The 16,485-nt window shown below is 30.5% G+C and overlaps 1 protein-coding gene across 12 annotated transcripts in view; it reads right to left on the reverse strand.

Moving 5' to 3' along the window:
- SNTG1 (syntrophin gamma 1) overlaps positions 1-16,485 on the reverse strand; it is a 746,957-nt gene that overhangs the window by 373,262 nt on the left and 357,210 nt on the right. For 2 of the 12 annotated variants that reach the window (XM_036232856.1, XM_036232862.1), the window contains one exon: positions 1,109-1,136. The exons of the other annotated variants lie outside the window; for them this stretch is intronic. The gene's annotated coding sequence lies outside the window, so the exon portion shown is untranslated. The remainder of the gene's footprint in view (positions 1-1,108; positions 1,137-16,485) is intronic. 12 annotated transcript variants of the gene reach the window in all.

A 16,485-nucleotide genomic window follows, 5' to 3' on the forward strand; every position in this document is an offset into this window, starting at 1 on the left:
GAACCATCAGGCAAGAGAAAGAAATAAAAGGCATTTGAATTAAAAGGAATGAAGAAGCTATACTGTAACTTTTTGCAGATGACATGATTCTTTATATATAGAAATCCCTAATGACATTTTTAAAAAAACATAGAATGAAATATCATCAGGTTTGTATTGAAACACAAGACTCTGAATAGCAAAAGCAATTCTGAAAAATAGGACAAGGCCAGAGTTATCACATTGCCTGCCTACAAAGAGACAATAATTAAAATGGCATGATATTGGCATAAAAACAGAGACACAGACCAAGAAAACAGAAATGAGAGGTCAGAATTAAACTCACATATATAAAGGTAAACAATTTTAGACTTAGGAGTCAAAAACATACAATGAAGTAAAAAAAGCCTCTTCAATAAATGGTACTGAGAAAGTAAAAAAGCCACCTGCAAAAGAATGAACTAGATTGCTATCTGTCCTCATACACCAAAATTAACTCAAAGTGGATCAAAGGTCAAAATATAAGACCTGAAACAATAAATTGCATAGAAGAAAACATAGGTACTAAACTCATAGATGTTGCATTTAGAGAAGAGAGAGGGTTGCATGAATATAATTTCAAAGACAAGGGAAGTAAAAGCAAAAATAAATGAACGGGACTGTATCAAACTGAAAAGTTCTGCACAGCAAAAGAAACCATCAAGACAAAGAGGTAACTTCTAAATGCAAGAAGATATTGCAAGCAATGCTTCTGGCAAGAGATTTATATCCAAAATATATAAAGAATTCATACAACTCAACAACAAAAAACACACAATCCAATTAATAAATGGGCAGAGGAGCTAAACAAACACTTCTCTCAAGATATATGAATGGCCAACAGACATACGAAAAGATGTTCAGCTTCACTTGCTATTAGGGAAACACAAATCAAAACTACAATGAGATATCACCTGACACCTATCGGAATGGCTATCATCAATAAGACAAGTAATAACAAATGTTGAAGAAGTTGTGGGCAAAAAAGAACCCTCATGCACTGCTGGTAGAAATGTAAATTGGTACAGTCACTATAGAATAGAGTATGAAGATTTCTCAAAAAAAAAAAAAAAATTAAGAACAGAATTACCACATGACTCCCTCTTCTGGAATTCTACCTAAAAAAAAAAATAAAAACATTTATCAGTAAGATATATACACCCTGATGTTTCACTATAGCATTATTCACAGTGGCCAAGACATGGAAACAACCAAAGTGCCCTTTGATAGATGGTTGGATAAAGAAGATATGGTACATATATACAATGAAATATTACTCAGTCATAAGAAAAATTGAAATATTGCCATTTTCAATGACAGAGGTGGATATTGAAATTATTATTTTAAGTAAAATAAATCATACATAAAAAGCTGAGAACCATTTGATTTTACTCCTATTATGTGAGATATAAAACTGAAAGCAACAAACAAACAGAGACTCATGGACATGGACAATAGTTTAGTGGTTACCACAGGGAAGGAGGGGGATTGGGGATGGTGGATAAAGATAAAAGGGGTCACATATGTGGTGAAAAAACAGAAGAAATTAACTTTGGGTGATGAACACACAATGAATTATACATATAACATATTATTGACTTGTATATTGAAATCCATGCAGCTTTATTAACTAGTGTCAATTTAATACAATAAAAAATACATAAAAAGAGCCAACCATAACAAAAAAATACAATAGCTTGATTTAAAAATACACTAGAGAAAATCAACATCTATTTAGTTGATGCTAAAAACAAACAAGTGAGCTGGAAGACAAGGTAGTGAAAATCACCCAATTGGAATAGTAAAAAAAAAAAGAAAAGAAAAGAAAAAAAAATGAAGATATTCTTGGAGACCTCTGGAACAACATCATACATACAAAAATTGGAACCACATGATTTGAGAAGGGAAAGGGAGAGAAAGGGACTGAAAGCCTAGTTAACAAAATAATAGCTCAAAACTTCCCCAGTCTAGTGAAGAAAACAGAGATCCAATGCAGAAATCACAGAAAGTCCCAGAGAAGGGTAACCCAAAGAAGGCCACACTAGGACATATCATAATTAATATACCAAATGTATGAGATGAAGAGAGAATCTTAAAAGCAACAAGAGAAAAGTAGCTGGTTATAGTAAAAAATGCTTCATAAGACTGTCTGCTGATTTTTCATCAAAAACTTCACAGGCCAGATGGCGATGGCACAATATATTAAAAGTGATGAAAAAAAAAATCTACAATCAAGAATACTCTATCTAGAAAGGTTGATGTAGACAATTGAAGGACAGATAAACAGCTTCCCAGACAAGGAAGAGCTAAAAGAATTCATCACTACACTGGCATTGAAAAGAATATTAAAGGGACTTTTTCAGGTAGAAAGGCAAAACTAAAAATTAAAAGAAAAAGGAAAAAATGATCTCACTGATAAAGGCAACCATTTAGTTAATTTTGTGAATCAACCCATTATAATATTAATATGAAGGGAAAAAGACAAAAACTGTAACAGCATGTGCAACTAAAGTAATAAATTAAGAAAGATATCACACACACAAACAAAAATGTAACATATAAATCAAAACATAAATTGGGGGATGAGTAAAAATATAGTGCTTTCAGAAAGTTTGAACTTACAAAATTATCAACTTAAAATAGAATGCTATAGTAAAGAATAGCATAAGAAATATAGTCAATAATATTGTATTGACTATACATGGTGCAAGGTGGTTACTAGATTTATCAGGGCAATCACTTTGTACATTATATAAATGTATAATCATTATGTTATACACCTAAAACTAATATAATATTGTACAGCAACTGAATTAAAAGTAAAAATAGTTATAAATTTTTTAAATAGCATGTTATAGATGAATACTATGTTAACCACAAATCAAAACCTGTACTATACACACAAAAAAATAGAGAAAAAGGAACTGAAACTATCACTAAAGAAAATTATAAATGTAACAGAAAACAGAACAAGAGAAGAAACGTAGTACAAAAATAACAAAATAAAATAAAATAAGAATAAGAACATCTTTATTTATAATACCTTTAAATGTAAATGGACTAAATGTCCTAATCAAAAGATATAGGGTGGCTGAATGAATAAAAAATAAAATGAAAGGTCCATGCATACATTGTTTATAAGAGACTAACTTCGTATTGAAAGACACGCAGAGACTAAGAGTGAATGGATGGAAAAATATATTTTCTGCTAATAAAAATTAAAAGAAAGCTGAGGTAGCACTATTTACTCAGACACAATAAACTTTAAAGCAAGGATTATAACAAGAGACAGCTTGAGGTTACATAATGATAAAGGGATTAATCTAACAGAGGGATGTAACACTTGTAAACATCATTGCTCCTAAATAGGAACACTTAAATACATAAAGTAATATTACCAGATATAACTGAGATAGCAACAGAACCATGATAATCACATGGACTTTAACATTTATCTTAAATCAATGGGTAGATTATGTAGGCAGAAAATCAACAAGGAAATAGTGGTCTTAACCAACACATTAGATTAGATGGCCTTAACATATATTTTCAGAACATCCCCATTAAAATCAGTAAAACACATATTTTTTCAAGTATGAACATTTTCCCAGGTAGAACACATGCTAGATTACAAAATAAGTCTTAGTAAATTTAAGAAGATTAAGATTAAATTTATAAAAGTAAAAAGTAATTACAAGAAGAAAACCGGGGGTTGGAGGATGGGGAAAGCGCATAGAGGCTAAACAACATGCTACTAAACAATCAATGGATAAATGAAGAAATCAAAAAAGAAAGCAAGAAATACATTGACACAAATGGAAATGAAAATGTAATGATCCAAAATTGTTGAAACACAGCAAAAACAGTTCTAAGAAGGAAATTCATAGAGATAAGGGACTACTTCAAGATATAAAGGAAAAACCAATAAATAATCTACATTGACACTTAAAGGAACTAGAAAAAAATAAACAAAACCAAATATACATGAAGGGACAAAATGATAAGAAAAAAAAATCAGAGCAGATATAAATTGAGACTAAAAACAAAACAATAGAAAAGATCAACAAAACTAGAAGTTGGTTCTTTGAAAAGATAAACAAAATATATAAAACTTTAACCAGACAAATTAAGAAAAAATGAAAGAGGGCCAAAATAAATATCTGAAGTAAAAGAAATAACAGTCATTATCACAAAAATATAAAAGATTGTAATATTATGAACAATTGTATGCCCAAAATTAGACAACCTAGAAGATAAATAAAAAAATTTTAAAAACATCTAAACTGTTGAGACTGAATCAGGAAAAAACAGAAAATCTCAACAGACTTATAAGTAAAAATAAAATTGAATCAGTCATCAAAAACATCTCAACAAGTGAAAAATGCAGAACCAAACATCTTCACAGTGAATTTTGCCAAGCATTCAATAATCATACCAATCCTTCTTAAACTATTTTTTAAAAAAACTGAAGATGAAGAAAAGCTGCAAAATTCATTTTATAAGGCCAGAATTACACTGAAACCAAAACCAGAGATACTACAAAACAAAAAACAAAAAAAAAGATAAAGACCAATATCTCTGATGAACATAGATGCAAATATCAACAATAAAATAGTAGCAAACCAATTTCAGCAAAACATTAAAAAGATTATACATAACGATCAAGTGGAATTTATGTCAGGGATGTAAGAATTATTTAATATCTGCAAATCATTCAATGTGATATGTCACATAAACAAAACAAAAGATAAAACTCATACTATCATCTTAAAAGAGGCAAAAAATCATTCAACAAAATCCAATATTAATTTATGATAAAGACTTTCATCAAAGTGGTATAGAAGAAACATAAATCAACATAGCAAACGTTAAATATAACAAACCTACAGCTAATCTCACACTCAACAGGTTAAAGATAAAGCTATTTTTTAAGATCACAAACAAGATAAAATGTCCAGGCACACCACTCTTATTTAACATTGTATTATAAGTTCTAGCTACAGCAATCAGAAAAGAAAAATAAATAAAAGACCTCAAATTGGAAAGGAAGAAGTAAAATTTTTACTAATCACAGATGGCATGATATTATACATAGAAAGCCCTAAAGATTTCATTGAAGAACTATTCGAATTAATGAATGAATTTAGTAAAGTTACAGGTTGCAAAATTAATATTTTGAAATCTGCCAATTTCTACACACAGATAACATACTAACAAAAAGAGAAATTAAGAAAACAATCTCACTTACAATTGGATCAAAAAGAACAAAATATGTTGGAATAAATTTAACCATGGAGGTAAGAGATCTATACATAGAAAACTATAAGACACTGATGAAAGAAACTTAAGACACAAAAAATGGAAAGATATATGATGTCCATGGGTTGGAAGATTTAGTGTCATTAAAATGTCCATATTAACCGAAGCAATCTACAGATTCAATACAATTTGTATAAAAATACCAATGGAAATTTTTACAGAACTAGAACTAATAGTCTTAGAATTTATAAGGAACCACAAAAGACCCTGAATTCCAAAGCAATCTTGAGAATAAAGAACGAAGTTGGAGGTATGAAGCTCCCTGATTTCAAACTATACTACAAAGTTATAAGAATCAAAGCAGTAAGGTACTGGTACAATAACATATACATAAATCCATGGAACGAAATAGAGAACCCAGAAATAAACTCACACTTATATAGTCAACTAAAGTGCAACAAAATAGGCAAGGCTATACAATGGAGAAAAAATTATCTCTTTAATAAATGATATCGGAAAAACTATATATATATATGTATGTATATGTATATGCATATGCATGTGCATGTGTATGTGTATATGTATATGTATATGTATAGTATATGTATATGTATATATCTTACATCTAAGACCTGGAACTATAAAACTCATAAAATAAAACATAGACAGTAAACTCATTGACATTAGTCTTAGTAATTTTTTGAATTTTTTGAATATTTCTTTTTGGGAAAAGGCAACAAAAGCAAAAATAAATGAATAAGCCTTCATTAAACAAAAACACTTTTGCACAGTGAATGAAACTATCAATAAGACAAAAAGGCGAACTACTAAAGGGGAGAAGATATTTGCAAATTATATATCTGATAACAGTTTAATATCTCAAATACATTTATAAAACTCATATAACTCATCATATAAAAATGACAATATAATTTAAAAGACTAAATACATATTTTTCTGAAGAAGACATGTAAATGATCAATAGACACATGAAAAAATACTCAACATCACTAATCATCAGAGAAGTACAAATCAAAGCCATAATGATTTATCACATTACATTTGTCAAATAGCCATTATCAAAAATACAGCAAATAAATGTTACTGAGGAAATTAAAAAAAAAAAAAAAGGCGACCATAGTGCACTGTAGGTGAACTATAAATTAGTGCAGCCACTATAAAAAATAACATGGAAATTTCTCAAAAAATTAAAAATAGAACAATATAACCCAGCAATTCCACTTGTGGATATTTATCTGAACAAACAAAATCAATAATTAGATTAGATATATGCACACCACTATGTTCATTCCAGCACTGTTTATAATAATCAAAATATGGAAGCAACCCAAGTGTACATAAATAGATGAATGCATAAAAAGATATAGTACACATATATACAATGAAATATTACTCTGCCATAAAAAGAGTAAAATCTTGCCATTTGCTGCAACATGGATGTACCTAGCATGAAATATGCTAAGTGAAATAGTTCAGAAAAAGACAAATACCATATGATTTCAGTTATATGTGGAATTTGAAAAACAAAACAAACAAAATGGAAAAGAAAGAAACTCATGGATGCAGAAAACAAACTGATAGTTGCCAGAGGGAAGAGGAAGGTTGGGCAGAAGAGTGGAGGGTTGGGCAGGAGAAGTATAAACTTTCAGTTATGAGTCATGAAGATGTAATGTGCAGCATATAGAATAGATTTAATGATATTGTGATAACTATGTATGGTGACACAATTAATAGATTTATTGTGGGAATCACTTTCTAAGATATATGCATGTTGAATCACTAGGTTGTACACCTAAAACTAACATAATATTGTATGTCAGCTGTGATACATTTTAGAAAATACAGAGGGAAGTGACACTGAACTATGAGAATCATAGGCGAGAATGTCCAGTGTGTTGGAAAGAACATTTTCCTTGTAGTCAGACAGACCTGGGTAAGTTATTTCACCCATATGAGCCTTAGTTTCCTCATCTATCAAATGATAATAATAAAATATCTTTTTTATGCCCCCTTCAAAATAAAGATTACATCAATACACAAAAGGTCCAAACTATACAAAACAATATTGAACAAAATTGGACACTTGACAAACACTATTTGACTTCATGACTTACTATAAAAATGTGTGTCTGGTATTGCTGAAAGAATGGATACATGATCAGTAGAATAGAATAGACAGCCCAGAAATAGAGGATGTGAATTACATGCACAATGAGACACCACTACACACCTATTACAAAGGTTAAAATCCAATAAAACTGATAATATGACATGCTGGTAAGAATATATTGTAACGAAATTAACTCATTGCCAGTGTGAATGTGAAATGGCACAGTCACTTTGGAAGACAGTTTGGCATTTGCTTACTAAGATAAACATAATCTTACCATATGATCCAGAAATCCTATACATAAAGTATCTACCCAGTTGATTTCAAAACATGTCCAAACAAATAACTACACATAAATATGTATAGATTTATTCACAATCATCATAAACCAAGATGGCCTTTAATGGGTGAATAAGTAACCAATATGGTCCATCCATACAATGGAATACTATTTAGTGATAAAAATAAATAAAACATCAACTTTCAAAAAGATATGGAGAAATATTAAATTTATATTACTAAGTAAAAAAGGCAAGTCTTAAAAGTTCACATATTATATGATTCTAAATATATAAAATTCTGGAAAAAGGTGAAATATAGAGACAATAACACAAATGCTTGCCAGGGATTTTGAAGTGGGGGTATTGAATATGTGAAGTACAGTGGATTTTGAAGGTGCTGAAATTATTCTGTATGATACTGTGATGGTAGATACATGATATTATGCTTTTGTCAAACTCATAGACCTACCTGTACAACACAAAAAGTGGACCTTAATGTGAACTATGGACTTTAGTTAATAATATATGGGTTCATTAATAGTAATAAATATATCCCATTAATACAAATTGCTAATATTAAGGTAAACTCTGTATGGAAGAAAGGAGTGTATGGAAACTTTCTGCATTATTTGCTCAATCTAACACTTTCTAAAAATAAAATCTAAAAATTAAAAACAATTGTTCATTTTGAGGGAAAGATGTCAGGAGAAATCAGAAAAGTCTGGCTAAGTGAACTAAGACCTTTTCCAACCGTTTACTCCATATGGGCTATGACCAGATTAGTTCTTAAAGACTGTCATCCTTTTCTAGCAATTATTTCTTATCTTTAGGGACCTGAGCTACTCTTGGTTTTCGCTATTATAAAGCAGCATATTTCATCTTTGCTTATTCTCTATTACCCATTTTGTTTTACAGCAAATATCACAGTCTATTTTACTAGTAGCTTATGTGTTTATTGTTAATCTTTTCTCATTGGTGTGTAAGTTCCAAGTCACACTGTTTTTCTCTGTTCTTTGTCCAAGTTCAGCCTCTAGTGCAATGCTTGACAATCAGTATTGATTTATTAATGAAATAAACTTTTCCATGGATAAATCTGCATGGTTTAGGAGAAAAGAAGAGAACAACACTTTACCGAAGGCTATTTATCAGAGTTCTCAATATCTCTAAGTATTCTGATCTCCAAGATACAGCTATAGATGGAGCCTTTTCAAACTTAATAGATTAGTACCATTTAAAAATTATATTCTGCTCCTATTGGAAACTTTATCTTGGATATCCAATAACATTTCAAATTCAACCTATTGAAAGATAAACATCTGATATTACCAGCAAAGTAGATTATACGCACAGCCTTCCTCATCTCTAGGGATAGCAATTACATCCTTCCTGATTTTCAGTGCTAAAGCTATAGAGGCATCTATGACTTCTCTCTCTCAATCACACTTCACATTTAATCAATCAAGCAATGTGGTTGTCTCTACTTTAAAAATACACTAATAAAGTAATCTCTTCTTCTTACCTCCTGTCCTGCTGTCTTTCTGGTCAGAAGTCATCATAACTTTCAACTGGATTATTGTATAAATCTCTTAGTGGACTTTACCCCACTAAAGTCAATTCCTCCTCAGCAGCCAAAATAAACTTTTGAAAATGTTTTGATCTGACCATGTTAATCCTCAGTTCAAATCCAGGAATGGCTCCCATCTCACTTCATAACAAGCCAAAGCCCTAACTGAAGACACTTAAGTCTCTCAGATGATTACCAAGTCCTTAGATAATATACTTTCCAATAGTTCCCTCATTAAATCTCTAGTTTCCTCTCTCATCCTTCTTCTCTCCTGCTTTCTTCATTCCAATCATTCTGGCTTCCCCACCATGGCTCAAACATACCAGTATGAACTCAGTATAAAGCCTTGATATGACTATTCTCAGAACATAAAATATTCTTCATCAACATTGTTAACCGTCTCGCTTTTCTTCAAGTATTTGTTTAAATGCCAGATCCAGAAGGCCTATATACTAACTTTTTCATTTGAAACTGCAACACGGATCTACCTTCATTTGGCACTTCCAATCCTCATTACATTGATCAACATTTCAATTTTCTCTACATTACTTAACATAAATTAATATATTACATATAATTTTATTGTTATAGTTATAGTTTGTTTTCTGTCTTTTCTGAATATAGCTTGAAAGGGTGAAAGGCTTCTCAGCACTTAAAACAGTGCCTGGCACACAGTAGGTACCATGTAAATGTTTGGAATGAAGAAGTGAAAAAAAAATGAAGCAATGACCAGGAATGTGGTATTTTGCAGAACTTGTGTTCTTCAGAAATGCTTTGAACCATGTTGGATTAAATATTTTCATAAGGATCTCAGTGTAAAACTATATAAATTGTATTGAGAATGCTGCTTTTTTATTACCTTTAAAACCCTTATAATATGACCTCCTAAAAATTATTCATTAAAATATTCTAAAACTTTTCAAATTTTAGTATTAGTCATTTTCCATGTTGATTCAAGTACTGTCCCATTCAAAAAAAATTTGGGATACTTTTTAGCTCTCATTATAGAAAATTTGAATAAACATTAAAATTTTAAAAAATCATATGTGGTATAAATGACACACAGTACACATAAATTATTTACCAACCAAGGCTCAAGGTTTTTTTTTTTTTTTAATGTTTGATGGTGGCACTTAAAGTTCATAGGATCGGGAGCAGGAAGGAAAGATAGACAGAAAGCAAAGGAGAACAAGACCAAGCTGTAACTGTCAAGCATAAGCTGGAGACCACAGAAAGGACTGAACTTTGCACTGTTTCTTGTTTATAAATAATTTTGATGGTATGGCGGCCTTGCTGAAGCTGTGGCTCTTTGCCGTAGAGTTAAATATACCCACCAGGTCAAGGAAACAAAGATGATACAGGGATCCAGGGGAAGATGACAATTGCAGGCTCAGCTGTTGCCTCAGGCCAATGAGGTCAATCATTGGGGAAGGGGATACATGTGCGAACTACACAATAGTAGTTACTTCACCTCTTTTTCTAAAATCTCTCACAAGGTTATTACTTGAGGCCCACCCTAACTAGAAACATACAGAAAAGAGAATTCTTGGAAATGTAGTACAGCCTCACCAAGTGAACATTCGAGAAAGCCGCAACAACTAGCAATTAATTAACTACTGGATAATGTTAGAACCAAATACGTATACCTTAACTTAAACACAAACAGTTTCTCCAAGGAGTCCAAGCTATAGAATTTCCAGAGTCAAATGTTTAGGGAGTACAATCTCATACAAATGTACTGGCTAACTCCACAGTTCAGCTCGGTCACATCATCCTGATGAAAGAACACTAAATTATACCTTAATATTTTACCTCGCAATTTAATTCTTGAAAAGAAAAGTGTTATAACAAATCTATGTAGATATGAAATAAACCTATGTAAATATAATCAGGAACAAAAACAGTTTAAAACTTTAGAGCTGATTAAAATGATGTCGCTGCCTCTTCATTGTCAGAAAGCATCACAGATTTTCAGACTTTAAGTGGGTGCCGAAAGAAAATATTTGTTAGTGATTTAAAAAAAAAAAGTGAAAAATAACACACTGTGAATTTGAATATAAGCATAACAACTCTGAGTTATAGATAAACATAATATGAAACATTAAAATGGAAAGTTATACTGTTTGTAGTTCTTCAGTAAATGTCACCATCATTACTTTTAAAATTTGTTGGTATATTAATAGATCTTCAGAATGGGTTAGGAAGAAAATACCAAAAACTGACATATTTTTAATAATACTTTAAATTTCTAACATGCTTCTATAATCTTTTCCTCTAATCATGTCTCCCAGGGATGTTGTCATTTCATTTAATCATCCAGCCTAAAAGCACTTATTGTTGATTTGAATTTGGTACATAGCACTTCATGTTTTCCCTCAGAACAAATAATCAGGTTCATCTATTTCTCTGACTCTAACTGAGTGTTTCCAAGTGGCAATAACAGAGGCAGCAAGAGCATATTTAGAGTAACTTTCACTGTATTCTAACTATGCCCCATAGCGTTGTAAATAGATGAGCTGTGATTGCCTCATAACTCATAAGGGTAGGCTATGATTTCCCAATCTTTAAAGAAACTCTTTCCTGAACAGACACCAGTGCTGGAATAGCTCTTTGTTTTTAGGTCTTCTCTTTCTCTTTGACACACAAAATCAGTATGTGCTAACCTAGAGATTCTGTCTTATTTATGCATGTACCAAAATTCACTTAAAATACATAGAGATCTATTATGTTCCAAACAGTGCAAAGTACTGAGCATAAAGCCCTGAACAGAGACATGGCCCCTTCCTCATTGAGCTTACAGCATGGAAGGGCTCTTGAACTTGTCTCTACAACTTAGTTCTTTCAAAGACCATGCAAATCTCCATTCCTCTGGCCTGAAATACTTCAATAGCCCAATTACAGAAGACCTCTCTGCACTCCGATCATAATAGATTTTTGTTTAATTTACATCAGATAGCAGAGTTATTTGTTAAAATAACTTTTTCTTTTTATATATACTTTTTATTTAGGATAAAACTGAAAGTATTTACACACACAAGTTTTTGTCAGATTCCCTGTTTTACATCTGTGTGGCACTGTTGAAAAACCTATAACGACTCCAATGACCTTATAGGAATAATATAACATTCTTAACCTGGAATATAAGGCCTTCTAAAATCCAGCTTGGATATTTTTTTCTGACAACACCATCACATAGAAATATTGTTTTGAAAGAAATAGGCTAATTGTATTTTGCCATCTCATGGTTTTTGTTTATTTTTTTTTTACTTCGGTACCCTTGTTCAAACTTTCTTTCCCATGAATTTAATCTTAGTGCTAACTTATGTCTATAAAAATCTTCTTGTCCTTAAAGATTACCATGAGGACTGTGCTTCATGGGTAACATTGCTATCTCCCTCTGCTCACACAGTAAATATATATGTCTTATATATAACTTACCACATACTATCTTGCACCATAGTCATTTATTTGTATGTGTCTTACTTTACTACTTTACAGAATCCTTGAAAGCAACAATATATACATAGGTCTTTTTTTCCTTTTTCTGTGCCAAATTATGTTTTGCCATATGCAAACTATGTACTGTGAGAATTTGCACAGGGATATCCAGTGTACCTTTTTCTCTCAATGATAAGAGCTTGGAAAGTTAGTACAATATCATAACTAGAATTATGACATTGGTATCACCCAATGGTATGCAATTGGTATTGTCCATAAATTTCATCAGTTACACTTGCATCAATTTGTTTCTGCATGTGTTTAATTATATGCAATATTGACACATGTGTAAGTTTGTATATCCCAAACCATTCAAGATACAGAAGTTTTATCACATAAGAATCCTGCCTGTCTGCTTTTATAACACTCATATCCCTCCAGTCCCACCTCAGCTCCCTTGCTAAAAATCAACAATCACTAATGTTCTCAATTTCTATAATTTTGTCATTTGAAAATTATAAGAATGTTATAAAGAAATATTATATAAAGACAATCATGTATATAACCTTTTAAAATTAATTTTTTCATTCAGTATAATACCCTCAAGATTTATCCATTTTGTGTTTCAATATTTCATTTCTTCTTGCTGACTAGTATTCATGATAAAAATATACCATTGGTTGTTTAATCTTTCATCCTCTAAACTACATATAGGTTGTTTCCTGGTTTTGAATGTTACAATTAAAGAAAGTTGTTATGACCATTTGTTAACAGATTCTTATATAACTTCTTTCTATTTCTTTGGAATAAATGCCCAAGAGTGCAATTTTTGGAGTTGTAGCTGTTGTATGTTTAGTTTTATGTGAAACTTCCAAACTGATTTTTAGAATTACTGTACTATTTTACATTTTCAAAATGACGTATGAGTGATCTGGCTTTTCTGCATCCTTGCTCACATTTGATATTGTCACTATTTTTTATTTTATTTTAGCCATTCTGATAGATGTGTAGTGATGTGTCATGGTGGCTTTATTTGCATTTCTCTAATGGCTAATGACATTAAAATCTTTACATGGGATTACTTGTCATCTGTATATTCTCATTGATGAAGTGTCTTTTCATTTTTCTTATCCATTCTATACTTGAAATTTTTTTTAGCATTAAGTTTCATAATTTTACATTTGATATTCAAATGTCTGTGATTCACTTGTTAGTTTTGGTATAAACTGTAATGTTTAGCCCAATAATGCTTTTTTGTTTTTTGTTTTTTTGCTTATTCATGTTCAGTTTGTCAAGTATTAATTGATGAAATGGCTATCCTACCTTAAATAAACTGCTTTTGCACTTTTTTCAAAGTTGGTGGGGCATATTTCTGAGCATTTATTCCTGGAGTTTCTATTGTATTGTACCTCTTTAATCTATGTATCTCTCCTTTCATTGATGTCAAACTGTTTTGATTATTATGGTTAAATATTAGGGCTATATATTGGAAAAAGTGTTTCTTCTCACTTTATTTTGATTATTTTGGCTAATATAGAACCAGAGCCTTCATATATAAATTTCAGAATAATTTTACTATGCCTGCTAAAAATCTTTGGATTTTGATAGACTTTACATCAAGTCTATAGGTCAATTTGGCAAGAACTGAATTATGCTGCCTCTTCTATGACTCATAAAATCCACGAATTAATTATTATGGTCTGTCTCACCATGTATTTAAATCTTCCTTGTTTTCATTCAGCAGTAACTTGTAATTTCTAGCACATAGATCCTGTACATGTTTTGTTAAATTTTTAACAAACTATTTTATTTTCTTGGAGAGATTTTGAATGGCATTGTATTATACATTTTTTTTTAATTTCCTTGTGCTTATTGTTAGTATATGGATATGCAAATGAATTTTCATATTGATCTTGTGTCCTGTAAGCTTACAAAATTCATTATTTCTAGGAGTTTTCTGCAGATTCAGTGGGATATTCTACATAGTCAATTGTGTCACTGGCAAATATATACAAATATATATAGTTTAACCCATTAGTTTAGTGGATTATAGAGTTTGATTTTTGAATATAAAATAAGTCTTGCTGATAGATATACAAACTTGATGTTTAACATTTTGAGGAACTGTCAAATTGTTCTCTATATAACAGCACCATTTTACATTCCGATGAGCAACATATGAGCCTTTCAATTTTTTCACATCTTCACATTCAATACGTTATCTGTCTCTTTGATTGCAGCCATCCTAGTGGGTATTATGCATATTTCATTGTAGTTTAACTTAAATTTCCCTAATTAATAGTGATGTTAAACATAGCTTCATATACTTAATGGCCAGTTGTACACCACAGAGAACTATCTAATCAAATTCTTTACCTATTTTTAACTGGGTCATTTGTTTTTACTATTGAGATGTATACAATTGGAATAACTTTCTTATCACAATTGTACGATTTGCAATATTTTCTCTCATTTCATGTATTGTTTTTTCACTTTCTTACTGGCATCATATTTAGCACTCAAAACATTAATTTTATTAATTCATATATTTTATTTTTTACATGAACTTTTGTTTTCATATTATGAGAAACTGTTGCTTAACCAAATAGCATGAAGATTTATTCAATGTTTTCTTCTGAGACTTTTATAGTTTTAGCTCATTCATTTAAATCTGTGATTCATTTTAAGTTAATTTTTATGGTATGAAAAAGTGATTAAACTTCACTCTTTTTTGTAAGTGTATATCCAGTTGTCCTAGAAAAAGTTGTTGAAAAGATTACTTTCCCTACTCAATTATCTTGGCATCTTTGTTGTAAAACTATTAATAATAAATGTTATAATTTATTTCTGGAATCTTAATTCCATTCCACTAATTTATATGTCTGTGCTTATGCCAGCATCATATTTCTTTATATTGGTGACCAATATCAATCATATGGATAATTGAAAGTATGAGTCCTCTAACTTTATTCCTTTATTTTAAGGTTGGTCTGACTATTCTCATTATTTTTTACATTTCCACATAAATATTAGTATCATCTCAGCAATTTTTACAAAAAAGTCAACCAGGACTTTGATAGGGATAATATTTAATCCACAGATCAATTTGTGAAGTATAGTTGTCTAAATAATGTCATTTAATCCATAAAAATAAGATGTCTTTTTATTTATTTAGATCTTTAATTTTCTGAAACTAAGTTGTAGTTTTATCGTATGTTTTGCACTGCTTTCGTTAAACTTATTCTAAAGTGTTTCATTATTTTTGATGCTATTACAAATGAAATCCTTTTTCTGATTTCATTTAATAACAATGTATTTCTGTTATTCCATTTATTCCATTTTCTTGGCTAATTGCCCTATTAGATCCACCTGTTAAGGTGGGCTAGTTGTGGCAAAAACAGAAACTCTTGTCTTGTTTCAGAACTTATTAAGGTGTGTATTTTTCGTAAGTGATATTTATCTAGTTAAGGGAATTGTCTTCTATTTCTAGTTTTTATAATGAAATGAATATTACATTTTTCCCACGAATATTTCTACATCTATTAAGATAACAATGTTTTATTCGTTTCCTGGAATTCTAATAATACAGTATAGTGTAGTATATTAACCAACTTTCATTCTAGTGGTACATGCCATTGAGTTTGGTGTATCATTTTTTGTGTTTCTGGACTGGGTTTTCTAATTGTTTTTTTAATGTTTCACTTATATTTATTTTGATATCATGTTAATATATGGCTTCAGAAAAATCAGTTAGGAAGTGTTCCCTTATTCAATTATTTAGAAATGTACATGTA

The sequence above is a fragment of the Rousettus aegyptiacus genome, unplaced genomic scaffold (assembly GCF_014176215.1).
Source record: "Rousettus aegyptiacus isolate mRouAeg1 unplaced genomic scaffold, mRouAeg1.p scaffold_m13_p_15, whole genome shotgun sequence".
Classification (NCBI taxonomy): Eukaryota; Metazoa; Chordata; class Mammalia; order Chiroptera; family Pteropodidae; genus Rousettus; species Rousettus aegyptiacus.